Source organism: Haematobia irritans, chromosome 4 (assembly GCF_050003625.1).
Source record: "Haematobia irritans isolate KBUSLIRL chromosome 4, ASM5000362v1, whole genome shotgun sequence".
Lineage (NCBI taxonomy): Eukaryota > Metazoa > Arthropoda > Insecta > Diptera > Muscidae > Haematobia > Haematobia irritans.
Window position 1 is genome coordinate 10,837,342 of NC_134400.1, and position 26,431 is coordinate 10,863,772.

Genomic DNA, 26,431 nt, shown 5'->3' on the forward strand with positions numbered 1-26,431 from the left:
AGACTCTCATTTGTTTATCAAAGCGTGAATGCAATTTAAAACGTTGAGGAAAAAAGGATATAGGAAAAAACATCCTGAATTGCATTACAAACACATTCGACAATAACATCAAATAGTGAATGGCAGCAACAAAAGCGCATAACATGCATGATGTTTTTCCATACTCACACACACACAAACACACACTCATGTGTGATGTGTCGACCCAGAAGCAGAAGCGGCAAGGAGGTATATGTGAAGCATATCAAACACTTTGCAAGCCACCTAGCCAGCCGGTGATGGAGATATGTAGGTGAGAGCAATTTTTCTAATACTTATGTTTGGTCGACAACTGGGATTCACGTAAGATATTCGTGTCAAGAAATTACGATAGCTAAGAGAGAAAGTGAGTAGCACGGCACACATGACAAACATTTTGACAAAATTTTCTATATAAACAAAATTTTGACAAAATTTTCTATATAAACAAAATTTTGACAAAATTTTCTGTAGAAATAAAATTTTGACAAAATTTTCTGTAGAAATAAAATTTTGACAAAATTTTCTGTAGAAATAAAATTTTGACAAAATTTTCTATGGAAATAAAATTTTGACAAAATTTTTTATTGAAGTAAACTTTTGGAAAAAATTTCTATAAAAATAAAATTTTGACAAAATTTTCTAAAGAAATAAAATTTTGACAACATTTTCCATAGACTATAGAAATACAATTTTGACACAATTTTCCATAGAAATAAAATTTTGACAATATTTTCTATAGAAATACAATTTTGAAAAAATTTCTATTAAAAAAACTAAAATTAAAAAAATTTTTGACAAAATCTTCTATGAAAATAAAATTTTGGCAACATTTTCTATAGAAATAAAATTGTGACAAATTTTTCTATAGAAATAAAATTTTGACAAAATTTTCTATAGCAATAAAACTTTCACATAATTTTCTATAAAAATAAAATTTTGACAAAATATTCTATAGAAGTTAAATTTTGACAAAATTTTCTATAGCAACTTTGACATAATTTTCTATAAAACTGAACTTTGGACAAAATTTTCTATAGAAATAAAATTGTGACAAAATTTTCTATAGAAATAAAATTGTGACAAAATTTTCTATAGAAATAAAATTGTGACAAAATTTTCTATAAAAATAAAATTTTGATAAAATTTTCTATAGAAATAAAATTTTGACAAAATTTTCGATAGAAACACAATTTTGACAAAATTTTCTATTAAAAAAATTTTTGACAAAGTTTTCTATAAAAATAAAATTTTGACAAAATCTTCTATGAAAATAAAATTTTGGCAACATTTTCTATAGAAATAAAATTTTGACAAAATTTTCTATAGAAGTTAAATTTTGACAAAATTTTCTATAGCAATAAAACTTTGACATAATTTTCTATAAAAATAAAATTTTGACAAAATTTTCTATAGAAGTTAAATTTTGACAAAATTTTCTATAGCAATAAAACTTTGACATAATTTTCTATAAAACTAAACTTTTGACAAAATGTTCTACAGAAATTAAATTGTGACAAAATTTTCTATAGAAATAAAATGTTGGCAAAATTTTCTATAGAAATAAAATTTTGACGAAATTTTCTATAGTAATAAAACTTTGACATAATTTTCTATAAAAATAAAATTTTCTACAGAAATAAAATTTTGACAAAATTTTCTATAAAAATAAAATTTTGACAAAATTTTCTATAGAAATAAAATTTTTACAAAATTTTCTATAGTAATAAAACTTTGACATTATTTTCTATAAAAATAAAATTTTGACAAAATTTTCAATAGAAACAAAATTGTGACAACATTTTCTATAGAAATAAAATTGTGACAAAATTTTCTATAGAAATAAAATTTTTATAAAATTTTCTATAGAAATAAAATTTTGACAAAATTTTCTATAGCAATAAAACTTTCACATAATTTTCTATAAAAATAAAATTTTGACAAAAATTTCTTTAAAAAAAATATTGACAACATTTTCTATAAAAATAAAGAAATAATAATGACATAATTTTCTATAGAATAAAACATTGACCAAATTTTCTGTAGGAGTGAAATTTTGACGATATTTTCTATACAAATATAATTTTTATAAAAATAAAACGAAAAAGATTTTCTATAAAGTAAATACAATTTTGACAAAATTTTCTACAGAAATATAATTTTAACAAAATTTTCTACAGAAACACAATTTTGACAAAATTTTCTATAGAAATAAAATTTTGACAAAATTTTCTGTAGAAATAAAATTTTGACAAAATTTTCTATAGAAATAAAATTTTGACAAAATTCTACAAAAAATAAAATTTTGACAAAATTTTCTATAGAAATAAAATTGTGACAAAATTTTCTATAGAAATAAAATTGTGACAACATTTTCTATAGAAATAAAATTGTGACAAAATTTTCCATAAAAATAAAATTTTGACAAAATTTTCCATAGAAATAAAATTTTGACAATATTTTCTATAGAACTACAATTTTGACAAAATTTTCGAAAGAAACACAATTTTGACAAAATTTTCTATTAAAAAAATTTTTGACAAAATTTTCTATAAAAATAAAATTTTGACAAAATCTTCTATGAAAATAAAATTTTGGCAACATTTTCTATAGAAATAAAATTGTGACAAATTTTTCTATAGAAATAAAATTTTGACAATATTTTCTATAGCAATAAAACTTTCACATAATTATCTATAAAAATAAAATTTTGACAAAATTTTCTATAGAAGTTAAATTTTGACAAAATTTTCTATAGCAATAAAACTTTGACATAATTTTCTATAAAACTAAACTTTTGACAAAATGTTCTACAGAAATTAAATTGTGACAAAATTTTCTATAGAAATAAAATGTTGGCAAAATTTTCTATAGAAATAAAATTTTGACGAAATTTTCTATTGTAATAAAACTTTGACATAATTTTCTATAAAAATAAAATTTTCTACAGAAATAAAATTTTGACAAAATTTTCTATAAAAATAAAATTTTGACAAAATTTTCTATAGAAATAAAATTTTGACAAAATTTTCTATAGTAATAAAACTTTGGCATAATTTTCTATAAAAATAAAATTTTGACAAAATTTTCTATAGAAACAAAATTGTGACAACATTTTCTATAGAAATAAAATTGTGACAACATTTTCTTTAGAAATAAAATTGTGACAAAATTTTCTATAGAAATAAAATTTTTATAAAATTTTCTATAGAAATAAAATTTTGACAAAATTTTCTATAGCAATAAAACTTTCACATAATTTTCTATAAAAATAAAATTTTGACAAAAATTTCTTTAAAAAAAATATTGACAAAATTTTCTATAAAAATAAAGAAATAATAATGACATAATTTTCTATAGAATAAAACATTGACCAAATTTTCTGTAGGAGTGAAATTTTGACGATATTTTCTATACAAATATAATTTTTATAAAAATAAAACGAAAAAGATTTTCTATAAAGTAAATACAATTTTGACAAAATTTTCTACAGAAATATAATTTTAACAAAATTTTCTACAGAAACACAATTTTGACAAAATTTTCTATAGAAATAAAATTTTGACAAAATTTTCTGTAGAAATAAAATTTTGACAAAATTTTCTATAGAAATAAAATTTTGACCAAATTCTACAAAAAAATAAAATTTTGACAAAATTTTCTATAGAAATAAAATTTTGACAAATTTTCCCATAGAAATAACATTTTATAAAGTAAATACAATTTTGACAAAATTGTCTACATAAATATAATTTTGACAAAATTTTCTACAGAAACACAATTTTGACAAAATTTTCTATAGAAATAAAATTTTGACAAAATTTTCTGTAGAAATAAAATTTTTACAAAATTTTCTATAGAAATAAAATTTTGACCAAATTCTACATAAAAATAAAATTTTGACAAAATTTTCTATAGAAATAAAATTTTGACAAAATTTTCTATAGAAATAAAATTTTGACAAAATTTTCTGTAGAAATAAAATTTTGACAAAATTTTCTATAGAAATAAAATTTTGACCAAATTCTACAAAAAAATAAAATTTTGACAAAATTTTCTATAGAAATAAAATTTTGACAAATTTTCCCATAGAAATAACATTTTATAAAGTAAATACAATTTTGACAAAATTGTCTACATAAATATAATTTTGACAAAATTTTCTACAGAAACACAATTTTGACAAAATTTTCTATAGAAATAAAATTTTGACAAAATTTTCTGTAGAAATAAAATTTTTACAAAATTTTCTATAGAAATAAAATTTTGACCAAATTCTACATAAAAATAAAATTTTGACAAAATTTTCTATAGAAATAAAATTTTGACAAAATTTTCTCTAGAAAATCGTCTATAAAATAAAATTTTCTATAGACATTAAATTATGCACAATAAATTTTTTTATTTGGTAAAATTTTCGTGCTCCACACACGTGAGTCTCCAAACTTTTTCCATATCACTCGTCCACCTCAAGTGGGCAGGCAAGTGTTTCAGAGACAAAAATAGAGGAGTCCTAGGATTTGTTTAATTTTTGTGTTGTTTTTTTTATTTGCCTTTTTTGTGTGGAATGCTTAACGAGCATGTACCAGCGTCTATGTAAACAAAAGCAGGACGAGTGAATCCTTTTTATTCGACTAAGAACTGATGGTTGTGTTTTTTTTTCTTCCATGCTCTTATGGCTGTTGCCAGGAATTAAGCATGAAAAGAACACTGTTTTGTTGGGTGTATGGAAACACTTAATTGTGTTAGAAATAAAAATGCATGTGTATGTGTGCAAAACAAAAACTTACACTATAGTGAACATAAGACAATTGAAAGGAGGAGAAATATATAGGGGGAACTTTGACCTCTTCAGAGTAGATGTTGATATACATGGTATTTGGAGAATTTTTAAGAATTCATATCGTTCTACCTTAACAGCACATGTAAATGACCTTTAACAGGGAGAGTTGTTTTTCTTGGTCTTGGTTTTGAAGACAAAACGCAAAGTAAACACTTTCTGGCAAAAGTTAAAGTTTGGGATCTCTTTCAACTCAACCACATATAAATTGAAATACTAAAACCAAAATTCAACCCATTTAATGTAATAAAGAGCTTGTAAAATATTGTAGTAAAATATTTTTAAACATTTTAATGATTTGAAGAAAACCTTGATGCTGATAGGCACCAAAGAAAAATTTATCATAATTCTATATATAAAAAAAGAAACATTATTTAAATTGAAAAACAAAAAATACGGCTTTCCACATTGCCGTGAAACTATATAAAGATCGCAGAGCGGTGAGACCCTGATAGAAAACGGAACCCGGTATCTAGTTTCTTCTAAAGGATAATGCTGGGCACTATCACAGGAAGTGGTACGAACCTTTGGAAACATCCAGGTCCAGACATCATCTGGTTCTTTAAGGCCAATTCTTACCATATGTTTCCCAAGTGTGTTATGTGCCGTTTAATGCCAATTAAAGGCCGAAATTCCTGTCTGGTCAAAGCCCTCAGAATTTCGAAATTCCTACGGCTCTATTAGACTTGGTTTGCTTGCATCCTTCCGAAGAGATCTAAGTCCTCGCTATTGATCATCACATTTAACATGAATCCTGTAAATATATGAAGACAGTGGTACCCTGCAGAGAGTTACACACCGAAAAAAAAGTTTACTATTTTTTATGAAAAATGAACTAACCCATAGTAAGAATGACCATGATTTGGCGCCAAAGATTTTTTTCATCTAGATAAGTTCATGATTTTCTTATAAATTAGTTCATGTAGTACATCGTATTTTAGTTCATTATTACTATGCTGTGGGAAGAATATAGTTAAACTCATTCAAAATATTCCTGCTATCCGGAAAAATTAACAATTTTTTGGGAAACCTGTATTAAGAAATTGGTTTGAAATAAACTGTTTGCCGGTATAATTTTCAAAAAAGTTGAGAAATTGAGTAATCAAAGGTACAACAAGCCTGTATACAACTAAGAAATTTTTCGTACAAAACAAGTCAATTTTCTATAACCACCAGTATTTTATTTCAAAAAATTATTATTATATTACACAAAACTATGGCTTATGATATACAATAAAGGAAATATTTTTATTAGTACGTTGGACGCATTTACTTGTCGGTAGTTAGTAATTGCTTCTAATTAATTTAAATTTCCATGTTTTCAATTGAATTGTCCAATTTCATCGATTTTGGCTAACTTTTGTTGGGCGGATTTGGCTTATAAGCATCTGAAATTGCAAAGTTATACAAAATATAAGAAAAATATTATTAATTAATTAATTCTATCGTTCATATTGATCTTTAACTTACGGTTTTCAAGAGTATTTCCTAGAGCCAATAAGGATATCAGCTTAATTAGTATTAAACAGTAAGAATATTCAAAAAAATACCATTACGAGACCTGTCTACCTGCAAGTGAAAAAAATTATTTTTAATAAATTGAAATTTTGGTTTTATTAAAAACGGACAAAATACCGTTTATAGAAAAACTTACCACATTGAAAAATCCATCCAGTAGGTACATTTTTGGAATCATATCCATGGACAAATGGGACGTTATTGAAATTATTCTCAGAATATATTTGAAATAAAAAATATTCTAAAATTAGACATAATTTCCACTTGTCAGTATAGCATTTAGTATTTAAGGTGGATATTAAGTTCGAGTTTAGCGGCTAAAATTGCAATTTCCATGATAAGTTTTCTTTAATAATCCATTATAAAAAATAATCTTTATAAAAAACTTGATTTGGGCTATTCTCCATCAAGTTATATTTAAATTTGTATCGAAGACGTATAATTTTATACTTTGCTTAGTGATTTATTTTTAATTTTAGCGGCTAAACTCGAACTTAGTACTCACCTGTAGGAATTGCTGTAACATAAAAAATATAGATTAAAAAAAAATGTTTGCTTCTCAACCTGTGATCCAGATGTAGAATAAATATAAATCATCCTATTACCACTCATGTTGTATATTTTTTATGTAAATCAATTTAAAATCCGCACTAATTTTAAACTAACATATTAACAGAAATATACAGTTCCTTAATCTGTTATTTGTTTTTTTTTTTTATCAATAAAAAGCGATTTTGATTCCTCTAACATCACATCATTCACTTCTCAGTTTCTAAAATGTTTCGAAATAAATGTATTTTCATTAATAAACACCAATACCGCACGTACAATTTTGCAAAATTAAATCCACGTGTGCACTTCATAAATGCATCAACATAACTGAATGCAACAATAAAACTCAAAGCCACAAATAGTCATAAGGGATACATACCTGCCGTAAAGAAAAACAACTCCACACACACACACGATCCCTTTCTGATCTTGCTATTGCAAAAAAACAACTCTCACCACAAAAGATACCAACAACACACAAGGAACATTCCATTGTCTCTAGAATCAAAACAACCAACAACAGCGTAAATGACGCAATAACAAACACAATCAATCATACGAGATATACACAAAATGTCTCTAAAAACTCCCTCGCATGATGCACTCACATTTTCCAGTAGCACGTTTATTGATTAGTTGGAATTCTATCTATAAGTTAAGGTAAAATATATACCAAATCTATGAGGAATCTATAAAAATTATATACACCTGTCAAGGATTATATTAACTAATTTTTATTCTATTTTAACTAAAATGTTCAATGTGAGTAAAAACACTCCAACATATAATAAAAAGGGAAATAATCTGTAGGTAGTCATCGTACGAATCGGTAATGTCTTTAAGTTAATTTTTACTACAAAAATTTTTTTCCATACAAAATTTTTTCTTAGTAAATTGTCCACATTTCGTAGTAAGATTTTTATATTGCCCATGTATTTTTATAATAGAATCAACGATGCATTAACTACTGTGTTGGAAATTTATTTAAGGAAAAATCCTTCCCATTTCGTAGTTAGTGAACTAAAAACATTTGCTGAATTTTTATAAGTTTTGCTTTAGCTAAGTTAATTTTCGTTGTGGTTACGAAAAATGAACTATATTACAGTAAATTTGTTGAACTATGTGGAAGTCAAAATGGTCCTTAAATTTACAAGACACTTTTTTTTCTGTGCAGATACCCCGCAGAGAGTTACATTATCCTGTTCAGTGAGAACCCTAAATTTTCTACGACAGCGGGTGACTATTTTAGACCTTATGTTCTCATTGCCCACGGCTTTTATTCCCATATTCTTAGTTCACTGAATACCGCTACCAATTCCTTCATCCGTCAATTTTGACAACATTTTCTATAGAAGTAAAATTTTGGAAAAAATTTTGTATAGAAATAAAATTTTGAAAAAATTTTCTATAGAAATAAAATTTTGACAAAATTTTCTATAGAAATAAAATTTTAACAAAATTTTCTATAGAAATAAAATTTTGACAAAATTTTCTATTGAAATAAAATGTTGACAAATTGTTCTATAGAAATAACATTTTGACAATGTTTTCTATAAAAATAAAATTTTGGTAGATTATTTTTGGCTCGAGTGGCAACCATCATTATGAACCGATGTGGACCAATTTTCGTGTGATTGGGGATCGGCTATATATAACTATAGACCGATATGGACCAATTATGGCATGGTTATAAGCGGCCTTATACTGAAACCACGTTGCAAATTTCAACCGGATCGGATGAATTTTGCTCCTCCAAGAGGCTCCGCAAGCCAAATCGGGGGATCGGTTTATATGGGGGCTATATGTAATTATGGACCGATATGGACCAATTCTTGCGTGTTTGTTAGAGACCACATTCTGACGCCATGTTCCAAATTTCAACCGGATCGGATGAATTTAGCTCCTCCAAGAGGCTCCGGAGTACAAATCTGGGGATCGATTTATATGAGGGCTATTTATAATTATGGACCGATATGGACCAATTCTTGCATGGTTGTTAGAGACAATATACCAACACCACGTACCAAATTTGAATCGGATCGGATGACTTTTGCTCCTCTAAGAGCCTCCGGAGTACAAATCTGGGGATCGATTTATATGGGGGCTATATATAATTATGGGCCGATGTGGACCAATTTTTGCATGGTCATTAGAGAACATATACCAACACCATGTACCAAATTTCAGCCGGATCGCATAAAATTTGGTTCTCTTAGAGGCTCCGCAAGCCAAATCGGGGGATCGGTTTATATGGGGGCTATATGTAATTATGGACCGATATGGACAAATTTGTTCATGGTTGTTAGAGGCCATATACTAACACCATGTACCAAATTTCAGCCAGATCGGATGAAATTTGTTTCTCTTAGAGCAATCGCAAGCCAAATTTGGGGGTCCGTTTATATGGGGGCTATATGTAAAAGTGGACCGATATGGCCCATTTGCAATACCATCCGACCTACATCAATAACAACTACTAGTGCCAAGTTCCAAGTCGATAGCTTGTTTCCTTCGGAAGTTAGAGTGATTTCAACAGACGGACGGACGGACGGACATGCTCAGATCGACTCAGAATTTCATCACGACCCAGAATATATATACTTTATGGGGTCTCAGAGCAATATTTCGATGTGTTACAAACGGAATGACAAAGTTAATATACCCCCCATCCTATGGTGGAGTGTATAACAAAGCTCGATCGTTCCCCGACTGATTTTTGACAACAATACAATGTCGCAGAGGCCTTCTTTATAGGGTTTGCAATATTTTCCAGCCAGTTCAGTTTAGAGTCCAAGAGAACTCCCAAATATCTTGCTAATTTCGAGAAACTCAACTTCTTTGTTTGAAATTCAGGAGTATTGTATCCAATGGGCTTTTCTCTTCTGGTGAAGAGTACCATTTTTGTTTTCCAGGTTTCACAACCAATCCACACGCTCTGGTCCAGTCCAAGAGATACTGTAAAGCCTCAATCAACACATCTTCGATCGTATTCCGAAATTTTCCAGATCCGAGGTTTCAAGTTTCATGAGTGTCAAAAGGGGCAGTAGTAACGCTTGTTGTATAAAAAAGTGCCGTTTGTACCTATGCCATTAATTTTCGATATATGATTTTGGTGGTTCGCGATTGCCCACCAAACGTGTCATCCATATGTGGCCACAGGTCTTATAACCGCAATATAAAGCCAATTAAAACTAGAAGGTCGAATTCTCCATGCTTCACCGACCGATTTATGACTAGAATACATTGTTGCAGAGGCCTTCTTTATGAGGTTTGCAATATTTTCCAGTCAGTTTAGAATCCAAGATAACTCCCAAATATCTTGCTGATTTCGAGAAACTCAATTTCTTTGCTTGAAATTCAGGAGTATTGTATCCAATGGGCTTTCTTCTTCTGGTGAAGAGATGTTTTCCTGGTTCCACATCCTCTGGTTGAGTCTGAAAGATACTGTAAAGCCTCACTCATCACATCTGATATCGTATACAGGAATTTTAGCGATCCCAATATTGCGATGTCATCCATAGAGCGATAGATATTCAGAATTAGATCGACTTAAAAGGTCTGATTCTGAGTCCGTCAGCATTTGATTTATTTGGGTGTAGGACCTATATTTCACATTGCTTATCTTGTCTGCTCTTTGAATACGAAAATAAATATTTACAGCATGATATCAATGTTCATTCCTCTTATGTCTGTTTGACCACGGTTTTAACCACTGAACTCCATTTTTAGAGTAGGTAATTAACCCATTCATCTCCATTATCAGCTACCTTTACTTTCCATTTCATTGTAGATAAAATGTTCACCGAACATTTTATCTCGAAAAGCAGTTTTCCACAAAACAACTTCCTTTCCCCTAATATCCTTGAGTTCAATGCAAGCTGATATATTTAAAACCAGTAAGGAAAATCTAAAGTCGGGCGGGGCTGACTATATTATACCCTGCACCACTTTGTAGATCTAAATTTTCGATACCATATCACATCCGTCAAATGTGTTGGGGGCTATATATAAAGGTTTGTCCCAAATACATACATTTAAATATCACTCGATCTGGAAGAATTTGATAGACTTCTACAAAATCTATAGACTCAAAATTTAAGTCGGCTAATGCACTAGGGTGGAACACAATGTTAGTAAAAAACAAGTATATACGGCCGTAAGTTGCGTAGAAACTTCTTCTAAACACTGCCACCCACAATCGAATTACTTAAGATGCGGTAACGCTTGCCGATGGCAAGGTATCTTAAAACCTCCTAACACCATCTTCTAAATTGTATGTAAGTCCATACGTGGTATATATAAAATCAAAAAAGATCGATCCAATACGTATATAATCCAGTTTGACAAAGTAGACATAACATTTTGACAAAATTTTCTACAGAAATAAAATTTTAACAAAATTCTCTATAGAAAACAAATTTTCACAAAATTTTCTATAGAAATAAAAATTTTCACAAAATTTTCAATAGAAAGAATATTTTGACAAAAATGTCTACAGAAATAAAATTTTAACAAAATTTTCTATAGAAATAAACTTTTGACAAAATTTTCTATAGAAATAAAATCTTGGTAGATTATTTGTGGCTCGAGTGGCAACCATAATTATGAACCGAATAAAATTTGAACAAAATTTTCTATAGAAATAAAATTTTGACAATGATGAAAATTTTATTATGAACCGAATAAAATTTTAACAAAATTTTCTCTAGAAATAAAATTTTGACAAAATTTTCTATAGAAATAAAATTTTGGTAGATTATTTTTGGCTCAGTGGCAAACATGATTATGAACCGATATGGACCAATTTTTGTGTGATTGGACCAATTTTGGTATGTTTGTTAGCGACCATATACTAACACCACGTTCCTAATTTGAACCGGATCGGATGAATTGTGCTCCTCCAAGAGGCTCCGGAGGTCAAATCTGGAGAACATTTTATATGGGGGCTATATATAATTATGGACCGATATGGACCAATTTTTGCACGGTTGCTAGAGACCATATACCAATACCATGTACCAAATTTCAGCCGGATCGGATGAAATTTGCTTCTCTTAGAGGCTCCGCAACCCAAATCTGGGGATCGGTTTATATGTGCGCTATATATAATTATGGACCGATGTGGACCAATTTTTGCACGGTTGCTAGAGACCATATACCAATACCATGTACCAAATTTCAGCCGGATCGGATGCAATTTGCTTCTCTTTGAGGCTTCGCAAGCCAAATGTGGAGATCGGTTTATATAGGGGCTATATATAATTATGGACCGATGTGGACCACTTTTTGCATGATTGTTAGAGACCATATACCAACACCATGTACCAAATTTCAGCCGGATCGGATGACATATGCTTCTCTTAGAGGCTCCACAAGCCAAATCTGGGGATCGGTTTATATGGGGGCTATATATAATTAAGGACCGATATGGACCAATTTTTGCATGGTTGTTAGAGACCATATACCAACACCATGTAGCAAATTTCAGCCGGATCGGATGAAATATTCTCCTCTTAGAGGCTCCACAAGCCAAATCTGGGGATCGGTTTATATGAGGGCTATATATAATTATGGACCGATGTGGACAAATTTTTGCATGGTTGTTAGAGACCATATACCAACATCATGTACCGAATTTCAGCCAGATCGGACGAAATTCGCTTCTCTTTGAGGCTCCGCAAGCCAAATCTGGGGATCGGTTTATATGGGGGCTATATATAATTATGGACCGATGTGGACCAATTTTTGCATGATTGTTAGAGACCATATACCAACACCATGTACCAAATTTCAGCCGGATCGGATGAAATATGCTTCTGTTAGAGGCTCCACAAGCAAAATCTGAGGGTCCCTTTATATGGGGGCTATACGTAAAAGTGTACCGATATGGCCCATTTTCAATACCATCCGACCTACATCGATAACAACTAATTGTGCCAAGTTTCAAGTCGATAGCTTGTTTCGTTCGGAAGTTAGCGTGATTTCAACAGACGGACGGACGGACGGACGGACATGCTTAGATCGACTCAGAATTTCACCACGACCCAGAATATATATACTTTATGGGGTCTTAGAGCAATATTTCGATGTGTTACAAACGGAATGACAAAGTTAATATACCCCCATCCTATGATGGAGGGTATAACAAGTAAGTAAAGTCTAAAGTCGGGCGGGGCGGACTATATTATACCCTTCACCCCTATGTAGGCCAAAATTTGTGTTACCATCTCAACTACTTCACATTTGCTGGAAGCTATATAAAGGAGACAATTTTTTTACTTCTACAAAATCTCTAGAATTAAAATTTAAATCGGCTAACGCTATAAAGTTAATTGGAGGAAACTTCCATTGAAAATGCGTCTAAAATGTGTAACAGTCTACCATATTTCCCCAAACTCTGGTGTACGTATATATGGGAGCTATATATAATCTGAACCGATTTTGACTAAATTTGACATGTATGGTTAGAATAATAATTCTGCTATCTATGCGAAATTTCACGTAAATGGGAGTATAACTTTGGCCCCCTGGTCATATGAGTGCAAATCGGACGGAAGATATATATGGGAGCCATATCTAAATCTGAACCGATTTTAACCAAATTTGGCACAATTACCAATACTACTAAACGTACTCCTTGTGCGAAATTTGAAGCAAATCACGGCAAAACCCTGGATTTTGAGGCCATATAAGTTCAAATCGGACGAAGGATATATAAGGGAGCTATATCTAAATCTGAATCGATTTTGACCATATATGGCACATACAATAGTATTGTTAAAAGTACCGATTGTGCAAAATTTGAAGTAAGTCAGGGTAAAACTCTGGCTTCTGGGACCGTATTAGTCCATATCGGGCGAAAGATATTTATGGGAGCTATATCTAAATCTGAACCGATGTCTACCAAATTTGGCGCGTATAGTTACAATGCTAATTCTACTCCCTATGCAAAATTTAAACTAAATCGGAGCAAAAAATTGGATTCTGTTGGCAAATGAGTGTAAATCGGGCGAAAGCTATATATGGCAGATATATCCAAATCTGAACCGATGTCAACCAAATTTGGCACGCATAGCTACAATGCTAATTCTAATCCCTGTGCAAAATTTCAACTAAATCGGAGTTAAAAATTGGCCTCTGTGGGCAAATGAGTGTAAATCGGGCGAAAGCTATATATGGGAGCTATATCTAAATCTGAACCGATGTCAACCAAATTTGGCACGCATAGTTGCAATGCTAATACTACTCCCTATGCAAAATTTCAACTAAATCGGAACAAAAAATTGGCCTCTGCGGGCAAATGAGTGTAAATCGGGCGAAAGCTATATATGGGAGCTATATCTAAATCTGAACCGATTTGGCTGATATTTTGCAAGTTTTTCGAGACTGATAAAATATTCGGATGTACGGAATTTGAGGAAGATCGATTGATATACACGCCAATTATGACCAGATCGGTGAAAAATATATATGGCAGCTATATCTAAATCTGAACCGATTTTTTCCAAAATCAATAGGGATCATCTTTGAGCCGAAACAGGACCCTATACCAAATATTAGGACAATTGGAGTAAAACTGCGAGCTGTACTTTGCACACAAAAATACATCAACAGACAGACAGACGGACAGACAGACAGACGGACAGACAGACAGACAGACAGACAGACAGACAGACAGACGGACAGACAGACAGACAGACAGACAGACGGACAGACAGACGGACATCGCTAAATCGACTCAGAATTTAATTCTAAGCCGATCCGTATACTAAAAGGTTGGTCTATGATTACTCCTTCTTGGCGTTACATACAAATGCACAAACTTATTATACCCTGTACCACAGTAGTGGTGAAGGGTATAAATAGCCCTCGGTTATTCCATCAGAATCAACCAAGAACCAATATACAAAGCCAATGATGATTATCTCTTTAAATCCGCTCTGCAAGATTTTTCATTAAACAAAAAAACGGCAACATTTCGGCAACTGGTATGTGTGCTGCTGTTTCTTCAAATATCCTTGTTTGTTTTTTTTTTTTTTTTTTTTTTTGCCAGCCAGCCATTTAATAGAGACTTCAAATACGAACTTGCACAGTTGTTTAAATCTTCTGCCCATTTTACAACTCCAGAAAGCAACTAAATAAACGCGCGCCATCCTGCAGGGCAGTATACAGATCTAAGTGTTTGTTTACTTTGCTGCACTTAATGTAATTAATTTTAATTAAAATCTTACATAATGGTTTGTTACGTAATGTAGAAAAAGAGCACAAAAAAACAATGACAGAATAAAAAAAAACGACAGCTCTGTTTGCTCATTCAACGCGTGATGATTCTAACGAGAGCGATAATGAGGTGGAGACGACAACAATAGAATGAAAACGGAAATCAAAACATTAGGGAATGAGAAAGTAAGAGCTCGAATTTTGAAAAAGAAGGTTAACTGCGGCTATGATTTAAAAAAGATTTGTGTTTTTAAGTAATTTGTATTTAGTTGAATAGAAGATGGGTAACACCAAAGTCGTGTACATATGGATTTATCTCAAAATTTTGCAAAACTGGGAAACATGGCTGTGAAGAACCACATTTGTGTAAGCACTACATCCTTATTTATCTGGAATAAATAACCGCAGTTCCATTAAAATGATTGATAACATCCCTCGATTTGATAGCCTCATCAGGAGTAACGTCTTTACAGAGCTCGGTTAATCCCGCAACATTCTACGAGTCACTTTTGATAAATTCACTGCCCTCCACAATCTCAACCATCGACCCATCTAAAGGGTGATACGGTCAAAATTTGGTCAATATAAACTTGACGTATTTCTTTCAATTTTGCATTTAAAAAAACCTGAACACCCCTCATTTTGAAGGTGTGTGTGTAGAATGTTGCTCCTATTTTGATTTTGGAATTCACTCTTCAGTTGTCAAAATGCCGTCCAAGCAAGAAGAGCAGCGTATCAAAATTTTGCTCGCGCATCGCGAAAATCCGAGCTACTCGCACGCAAAGCTGGCAAAATCGCTAAAAGTTGCCAAATCAACCGTTACAAATGTGATTAAAGTGTTTGGGGAACGTTTGTCGGCAGCCAGGAAGTCTGGATCGGGGGGAAATCGAAAACCGGAAGCCGCTGAGAAGACAAAAAGAGTTGCCGCTAGTTTCAAGCGAAACCCTAACCTCTATCTCCGAGATGCCGCAAATAAGCTGGGTGTATCGTCTACAACCGTGCATCGAGCCAAAAAACAAGCCGGACTATCGACTTACAAGAAGGTAGTGACTCCAAATCGCGATGATAAACAAAATACGACGGCCAAAGCGCGATTCCGGACGCTGTACACGACGATGCTGACGAAGTTTGACTGCGTGGTAATGGGCGACGAAACCTACGTCAAAGCCGACTACATGCAGCTTCCGGTACAGGAGTTTTATACGGCAAAAGGAAGGGGAAAGGTATCAGATATTTTCAAGCACATAAAACTGTCAAAGTTCGCAAAGAAATATCTGGTTTGGCAAGCCATCTGTACTTGTGGCTTGAAAAGCAGCATTTTCATAGCTTCCGGGACTGTCAACCAAGAAATTTACGTGAAAGAGTGTTTGAATAAACGTCTGCTGCCTTTCCTGAAGAAACACAGTTGTTCCGTACTGTTTTGGCCAGATTTGGCATCTTGCCATTACGGTAAAAAGGCCATGGAGTGGTACGCCGCCAACAACGTGCAGGTGGTTCCCAAGGACAAGAACCCTCCCAACACGCCAGAGCTCCGCCCAATTGAGAAATACTGGGCTTTTGTCAAGCGGAACCTAAAGAAGACCAAAAAAACTGCTAAGGACGAGCAGCAGTTCAAGGCAAACTGGCTTTCTGCGGCGAAGAAGGTGGACAAGGTGGCTGTACAAAATCTGATGGCAGGTGTCAAGCGTGAGGCCCGGCAATTCGGATTTGGAAAAGCGAAAGCCTAACTGAATATTTTTCCTGAATATTATACTAATTAAACTTGAAAATGAAATTTAATTTGATTTTTTAAATAAACGATTTCACCGATTTACATGCGTTTTCCCTTGACCAAATTGTGACCGTATCACCCTTTATAGCGGTAGATTGTTAGGTTAGGTTATGTGGCAGCCCGATGTATCAGGCTCACTTAGACTATTCAGTCCATTGTGATACCACAGTGGTGAACTTCTCTCTTATCACTGAGTGCTGCCCGATTCCATGTTAAGCTCAATGGCAAGGGACCTCCTTTTTATAGCCGAGTCCGAACGGCGTTCCACATTGCAGTGAAACCACTTAGAGAAGCTTTGAAACCCTCAGAAATGTCACCAGCATTACTGAGGTGGGATAATCCACCGCTGAAAAACTTTTCGGTGTTCGGTCGTAGCAGGAATCGAACCCACGACCTTGTGTATGCAAGGCGGGCATGCTAACCATTGCACCACGGTGGCTCCCTAGCGGTAGATTGTAGCTCTACTATTTACATGTCGCAATATTAGATATCTCCGTCGTATGCAACCTGGAAACTCCTTATGCCGCATTGGTCCTTGAACTTAATCCAAACGGCCAACTTTTCAATCAATAGAATATCTTGGTCGTATTCCTTTAGTATGCTTAACGTAAATAAAGGGTCAGTAGGGTTTTCAAGTAACCATGTATGAGCTTTTAGATTGTTTGGAAGTATTCATACATGTGCTCTAGATATTGCCTGACTATCCTTATTTCGGACTAAGTCCAAGGCATCGTCTTCTCAAACTTCATTGAAGCACTGCACATACCTTTGATCCGCAAATGTCATTTGTTTAAATTGCCCTTGCAACCAACCACCATCTTAATGTTGCGTTCTCAATTTCACTCTCCACTGTGCTCCATTACAATACTCTCTTGGACAACTCACGCAAACGATCTTTGATCCCATTTTATAATTTATAATCGAGCGTTTTGGATAAAGAAGATTAGGTTAGGTGGCAGCCCGATATATCAGGCTCACTTAGACTATTCAGTCCATTGTGATACCACATTGATGAACTTCTCTATTGTCACTGAGTGCTGCCCGATTCCTTGTTAAGCTCAATGACAAGGGACCTCCTTTTTATAGCCGAGTTCGAACGGCGTTCCACATTACAGTGAAACCACTTAGAGAGGCTTTGAAACTCACCAGCATTACTGAGGTGGGATAATCCACCGCTGAAAAACTTTTTGGTGTTCGGTCGAAGCACGAATCGAACCCTCGACCTTGGGTCATATACTAACATCACATACCAAAGTTCAATCGGATCGGATAAAATTTGCTCTTTCAAGAGGCTCCGGATGTCAAATCTGGAGACTTGTCTATGTGTGGGGAAATATAATAAAGGACCAATATGGACCAATTTGTGCTTGATTTTTAGAGGTCATATACTAACATCACGTACCAAATTTCAAACTGATCGAATGAAATTTGATTTTCCAAGAGTCAAATTTGGGCGTAGATTTATATGGGGACTCTATCTTAATGTGGCCTGATATATTTGCAATAGCATTTGGACCTACATCAATAACAACTACTTATGAAACTTAAGTTTCACGTCGATAGCTTGTTACGTCCGTAAGTTAGCAAGATTTCAACAGACGAAGGGAGAGCCGGACGGACGGATATCGCTACCACGACCCGGAATACATACACTTTGTGGGACTTGAGACAAATATTTTGATGTTTTACAAAAGGAATGAATGAGTTAGTATACCCTGCGTGGGCGCTAGTCGTATGTGGAATTTAGGGAAGTCGAGACCCCTGGAGTGAAACAGAGAGTTCCCACTCTCCGTCACTGTTTTACCTCTACTTGTCGTCTATTCCAACCCCTCCTGATGGCGTCGAGATTGTATCGTATGCTGACGATTCTTCAATCATGGCATCCGGGCCTATTGTTGATGGCATATGCTCTCGATTGAACATCTACCTCGCTGATCTTACTTGTTCTTTCACTGCTAGAAACGTGAGGATATCTCCCTCCAAATTCTCAGCCACACTATTCATTACATGGACGGCGGAATTACGCAGGCAGTTGAATGTCAGAGTCGGTGGAAGAAATAATTTCGACCATAAATTACCCCAAGATTCTCGTGGCCATATTCGACAGACTTTTAAGTCGTCTGCCCAAGCCACTGCAATTTGCGATAGGCTTCGTGGTAAAAACAAGGTCCTCAAGTCGCTTGTAGGCAGCACTTGGGGTGCGGACATAGAAACCTTGTTGACTGGATATAAGGCAATTGGCTGGTCAGTGGTAAACTATGCAGCGTCAGTGTGGGCACCTCAAATAATAGGCAGACAGTGGAATAACATACAGACCTATCAGAACGCTGCACTTAGAATTGCGACAGTATGTCTCCGCAGTACACAACTGGATCACCTTTATGCGAAAACCAAGATCATCCCAGTGCATCGACACAATTACATGTTGACAAAGCACTACCTCTTGGGTGGCTATCGAAGTTGCCATCCAAATCACCATTTTGTGGATAGGCAACCATCATCCAGGAATGTAAGAGTTGATATTTACCTTGTAGGGCGCGAGATTCAGCGTTACAAAAAAGAGCCTCTAGATCAGGCATCATACCAGACAGGTCTGAGCAGGATTCATGAGAAGTCTGTAGCTGTAGCGGTGAGAAGCTACAAAGTTAATCCTGTTCTCCGAGCTCGACCACAACCCATAGCACCGGAGGAGAGAGACCTCCAAAGGCAAACCAGGGTAGTTTTAGCCCAATTAAAATCAGTCAAGTGCAGCCGCCTCAATTTCTACCTATCACTGGTTGATAGCAGCGTAACTGACATGTGTCCCATATTTAACCAAGGGCCACATGACACTCTTCACCTTATTCGATTGTCCAGCTAAACCTGACCGTCTTACCACCAGATCACTCTGGACACATCCCATCCTTGTCGCAGAGATCCATGACCTGGATACTAGCTGAAGTACCAAAGCATGGAACAAAATTGATTAAAAACTGTCACAAGAACATTATTATTTATGCCAAAAAACGAAAATAAGTTAATTGCTGGTCCACTGCACTCCATAAGGTAACAAACTGAATAAGAGCCACTAACCGTAACTCAATAAATTCCCCGAATCACCAACGACTGCACTCTCTAATTGAGAGTTCTCCATCTGCATTATGTTAACCAAAAAAACCTTTCCGTAATAGGTACCTATTCGTAATAAATACCTATTACGTACTCCAAGTAAAAAAAACACATTTTGTCAGCTCAAAGGTTACCTGACTTCAGTCTATCTGGGAACGTTACGTACCTTGCAGAATATAATACTTTTTTTTTTGCAGAATTTGCTCTCTCACCCATTTCTGAAACATCCAGAATTGTCTCTGTATACCAGCCTGTGTATAGACTTTGAGGAATGAAAACAATAAATATTTTTTTCTTAAAAACACAAATGAAATCTTCAATCATATATCATAGATGCTAAATTGTAAAATTTCCCAAAATTATATATGCATCCAACCTCTGGTACTCACCCCTCCGTTTCCGTAGAATCATCGGAAACTATAGATCTCTCGTTTATAGCAATAATTATCCTGTCAGCTGACAACAGGAAATTACTACTTATGTTTCCGCCATACATCCTTCCAACATTGAATAACGTTTTAAGCAATTCATTGAAGCAACATATACGCCCTTTGCAAAAGTCGAAAAAAACACAGAATTTAATCTTTTCCAAAAATCTTCTCTTCTCACATTGGTTGATGATGATGATGGCGATGAAACAAAATTCAATTTCTTTTCAATTTCAAATGACGTACATGTAATTTACCCAGCCCGGTATCAATAACGTAAAAGACATTAACAGAATTACTCATCGGACGAGAGGAACGAGATGACTAACATGACAGACAAGGACGTTATTGCAAAAAAAAAAAAAAAAGATTGTGTGATGTGATGATGATGATGTTGGTAATGATATCCATGATGATGAATGTTACAAGGTAGGTGGATAGATATTATTCTTCATTTACAGAGTAGTAGAAATACCAATGTTCACATTCAATTTATTAGTCTCTGCCACGAAAACGAACGTATCACGATTCTTGTACAATCACTTACACTTTATCCACATCCATTCATAGTACGGCTACTTTACTAACTATGTGTGATAGTCTCTATCTCTCTCACGGTTGAGATTGTGAATTTCAAACTAACACTGTGACATTTACCTTTTATGGAGTGATGACAAGTTCATATGTCTCTTGACTTCCGACCATGTGTTGGCATGACACGTTTTATATCGCTCGTCGCTTCTCTGTGACTCTCTACAATAACTTATGTCAGCAAGGCATCATACGAGGGAGGAAACATAATTGATAGGAAGATAGAGAGACCGAATCTTATGTACCCTTCAGTTAAAAATTTTGTCAAAATTTTACTTCTATAGAAAATTTTGTCAAAATTTTATTTCTATAGAAATTTTTGTCAAAATTTTATTTTTATAGCAAATTTTGTCAAAATTTTACTTCTATAGAAAATTTTGTCAAAATTTTATTTCTATAGAAATTTTTGTCAAAATTTTATTTTTATAGCTAATTTTGTCAAAATTTTATTTCTATAGAAAAAATTGTCAAAATGTTATTTCTATGGAAAAACTTGTCAAAATTTTATTTCTGTAGACAATTTCGTCAAAATTTTATTTCCACAGGAAATGTTGTAAAAATTTTATTTCTATAGAAAATTTTGTCAAAATTTTATTTCTATAGAAAATCTTGTCAAAATCTTATTTCTATAGAAAAAATTGTCAAAATTTTATTTCTATGGAAAAACTTGTCAAAATTTTATTTCTATAGAAAATTTTGTCGATATTTTATTTCTGTAGACAATTTTTTCAAGATTTTATTTCCACAGGAAATGTTGTCAAAATTTTACTTCAAAATTTTAATTCTATAGAAAATTTTGTCAAAAATTTTTTTCTATAGAATATTTTATCAAAATTGTATTTCTATAGAAAATTTTGTTAACATTTTTTTCTATAGAAAATTTTGTTTCTATAGAAAATTTTGTCAAAATTTTATTTTGTCAAAATGTTATTTCTATAGAAAATGCTGTCACTATTTTATAACCATATAAAACTTTGTCAAAATTTTATATCTATAGAAAATTTTGTCAAAAATTTATTTCTATAGAAAATTTTGTCACAATTTTATTTCTATAGAAAATTGTGTCAAAATTTTATTTCTATAGAAAATTTTGTCAAAATTTTATTTCTATAGAAAATTTTGTCAAAATTTTATTTCTATAGAAAATGTTGTCAAAATTTTATTTCTATAGAAAATTTTTTCCCAATTTTATTTCAATAGAAAATGTTGTTAAAATTTTATTTCAAAAGAAAATTTTGTCAAAATTTTATTTCTATAGAAAATGTGGTCAAAATTTTATTTCTATAGAAAATTTTGTCAAAATTGTATTTTTATACCCACCACCATAGAATGGTGACGGGGGTATAATATGTTTGTCATACCATTTGTAACACATCGAAATATCGATTTCCGACTATATAAAGTATATATATTCTTGATCAGGAAGAAATTCTAGGACGATATAACGATGTCCGTCTGTCCGCCTGTACGTCTGTCCGTCTGCTTGTCTGTCTGTCTGTTGTAATCACGCTACAGTCTTCAATAATGAAGCAATCGTGCTGAAATTTTGCACAAACTCGTCTTTTGTCTGAAGGCAGGTCAAGTTCGAAGATGAGCTATATTGGTCCAGGTTTTGATATAGTCCCCATATAAACCGACCTCCCGATTTGGGGTCTTGGGCTTATAGAAATCGTAGTTTTCATCCAATTTGCCTGAAATTGAAATCTAGAGGTATTGCAGGACCACAAATACGTGTGCCAATAATTGTGAGCATCGGTGCATGTTTTGGTATAGCCCCCATATAGACCGATCTCCCGATTTTACTTCTTGGGCTTATAGAAACCGCAGTTTTTATTCAATTTACCTGAAATTGGAAATCTAGAGGTATTGTAGGACCACAAATACGTGTGTCAAAAATTGTGAGTATCGGTCCATGTTTTGGTATGGTCCCCATATAAAACGACCTCCCGATTTGGGGCCTTGGGCTTATAGAAACCGTAGTTTTTATCCAATTTGTCTGAAATTGGAAATCTAGAGGTATTTGAGGACCATAAAAAGGTGTGCCGAAACTGGTGAGTATCGGTCCATATTTTGGTATAGCCCCCATATAGACCGATTTCCCGATTTGACTTCTTGGGCTTATAGAATCCGAAGTTTTTATACTATTTGCCTGAAATTGGAAATCTAAAGGTATTTTCGGGTCATAAAGAGGTGTTCCGAAAACGGTGAGTATCGGTCCATATTTTAGTATAGCCCCCATAAGAACGATCCCCCGATTTAACTCCTTGGGTTTTTAGAAACCATAGTTTTTATCTGATTTGCCTGAAATTGTAAATATTCTGGTATTTTAGGCTCACAAAAACGTGCATCGAATTAAGTTTTTATCGGTCCATTTGGTAATTCCTCCATATACACCGACTTCACTTCTTGAGGGTGTAGAAGGCGCACTGACCATGAAAATTGCTTGAAACTCAATGTAAAATTTCCAGATTTTACTTCTACAGATTTAAGATTTCAAATTAAGACGTTATTTTATAATTTTCTTGCACACTTACACGAGATGTTAATGATTCCTCTAAAACTCAAACAAAAATGGTTCTTACAAATCCAGAATCTGATATAGTCCTCATAGGTGAAATCTTTAAATTTATCTTCGGGAAGTGTCCTCAAGTCCCCAAGCCCTCCTGAAATTTCAAAGGAAACCCTAATATTTGGTTCATTGTGGTGGGTATTTAAGATTCGGCCCGGCGGAACTTAGTGTCAACATGTAATGTCTATAGAAAATTTTGTCAAAATTTTATTTCCATAGAAATTTTTTTCAAAATTTTATTTCTGTAGACAATTTTGTCAAAATTTTATTTCTATAGAAAATTTTGTCAATATTTCATTTCTGTAGAAAATTTTGTCAAAATTTTATTTCCACAGGAAATGTTGTCAAAATTTTATTTCAAAATTTTATTTCTATAGAAAATTTATCAACAATTTTTTTCTATAGCAAATTTTATCAAAATTTTATTTCTATAGAAAATTTTGTTAAATTTTTTTCTATAAAAAATTTTGTCAAAATTTTATTTCTTGAGAAAATGTTGTCCAAATATTATTTCTATAGAAAATTTTGTCAAAATTTTATTATTTATTATTATTTATTATTTTTCGATAAAATATATTTTCAATAACAATTGTGATTTTTGTGAACATTAAATGTAATTTATGTTTTGTATTTTATGTAGATACAATATCCCAGAAGATGGTTAGTGACACTAACCGAAATATTGGAAATAAATATTAAAACAAATCAATAATCGATTGTTTTTATGACCTCAAGCCGAACAAAATTAATAATCAGAATAAAATTTTATTCCTTTAGAATATTTTGTCAACATTTTATTTCTTGAGAAAATGTTGTCCAAATTTTATTTCTATAGAAAATTTTGTCAAAATTTTATTCCTTTAGAAAATTTTGTCAACATTTTATTTCTATAGAATATTTTGTCAAAATTTTGTTTCTATAGAAAATTTTGTCAAAATTTTGTTTCTATAGAAAATTTTGTCAAAATTTTATTTCTATAGAAAAATTTGTCAAAATTTCATTTTATAGAAAATGTTGTCAAAATTTTATTTCTGTAGAAAATTGTTACAAAATTGTATTTCCATACAAAGCTTTGTCAAAATTTTATTTCTATAGAAAATATTGTCAATATTTTATAACCATATAAAACTTTGTCAAAATTTTATATCTATAGAAAATTTGGTCAAAAATTTATTTCTATAGAAAATTTTGTCAAAATTTTATTTCTATAGAAAATTTTGTCAACATTTTTTTTCTATTGAAATTTTTGTCCAAATTTTATTTCTATAGAAAATTTTGCCAAAATTTTATTTCTATAGAAAATTTTGTCAAAATGTTATTGCTATAGAAAATTTTGTCAAAATTTTATTTCTCTACAAAGTTTTGTCAACATTTTTTTTCTATTGAAATTTTTGTCAAAGTTTTCTTGCTAAAGAAAATTTTGTCAAAATGTGTCAAAATGAACTTCTCCCTTCAAATAAAATAACTGAAGAATTTCTTTACAATTTTCATACATGCCAATTTCTATATCTATGGGCCACTGGATCTGCAAAAAAATGTTTTTGCATCACACACACACTTTCTGTCGTATTTAAGTCTTCGTTCAAAAATTCCCCAAATGGGATTTTCCATTTTTTTTGTTGTTAAAAAGAAAATCCTTATGCCAAGAGTCCCCCAACTGGCAGATTAGAGTGAAATCACTTTTGTAATTGGCATAGGGCCACCGACTTTTTCTCCTTCTCACACATTGGCTGACTGCAGCAGAATTTCTAGTAGCCTCTATCCTTCTTTGAGTTGTAGGGAAAACAAGAAGACTGATGATTTCCGTTCTTTATTCGATTTTGTGCAGCATTAGTTTTACCAATGGAGGAGTCATGGATTTTACACAAAATCCATGACTCCTCCTAGTAAATTGAACTCTCTGTGTGAAGTGTTTCGGAAGTTCATGTCGCTACTAAGAAAAACATTTTGTCTCTGAAGAAAAACGTTTTTCGTATTAGTCGTGCGTATGAAAAATACGTTTTGAGAAGAAAAAAGAAAATTGCAACAATATTATCGTACTCTCTATTGTGGCCAAAAAGATTTGTCTTAAATGATGTCTATGCGATGCTTATTGGCGGTGATTCTTGGTTGCAACTGATAAGAAATGTCTTATTAGAGTAATTGAATGGAAGTACATACGTGCTAGATACAAGAAAAAAAATATCTCTTTTGCCAAAGACAATGTCCCCAGAGAGAGATAAAGGATAGACAAGAAGTTTTATTTGTTTTTGTTTTTCAATTGTTAGCGAAGTAGATTTTTTTCAATTGTTGATAGCTTCAAATCACAAAAAATGAAGTTTTTTTTGAGTGCATTTTTTTTTTTAATTTCGTGGAGACTGAAAGTAATTCCTAGACAATAAAACGTCGCAGAACACTGGATAATTTCTAATAAAGAGATGATGGGTATTATAAGCTACCTTCCACCATGGCTTTGTCACTCCGTATCGATATCGGTCTAAGACCCCATAAGGGATACAGATTCTTGGTCGTGGTTAAATTCTGAGATGATCGACACATTGTTATGTTTTACTTCCAACCTTATTCTCCAAAACGACCCAGGTGCAAAAGTCCAACGTAATGAGATCCAGAGGTTTTGGTGCTCATTTTGCGATAGAAATTTGGCCTGAAATTTTATATAAACCGGTCGGCTGCTGAAGTTTTGGCCACCAGTCCACAACACCATTGTAGGTCTAACCATTGCCGTGTTAAGCCAATGCACAATTTTTGGTTGTTCCCACTTTTTTCTTATTGCCTTTTTGCAAAGCTTCCGTTGCTTTTCTCGTCCTTTCTTTAAT

General features: G+C 32.5%; 1 protein-coding gene and 1 long non-coding RNA gene across 2 annotated transcripts in view; both read right to left on the reverse strand.

The window, feature by feature from the left end:
• The window catches only part of LOC142235289 (uncharacterized), a 483,342-nt gene that overhangs the window by 382,826 nt on the left and 74,085 nt on the right, over window positions 1-26,431 (reverse strand). The gene's annotated exons all lie outside the window — the stretch shown is intronic.
• LOC142232721 (uncharacterized) lies at window positions 6,044-6,617 on the reverse strand. The gene is made up of 3 exons (XR_012721183.1): window positions 6,513-6,617; window positions 6,329-6,427; window positions 6,044-6,246 (listed from the first exon to the last, which is right to left on the reverse strand). It is a non-coding gene; the product is annotated as an uncharacterized LOC142232721 (long non-coding RNA).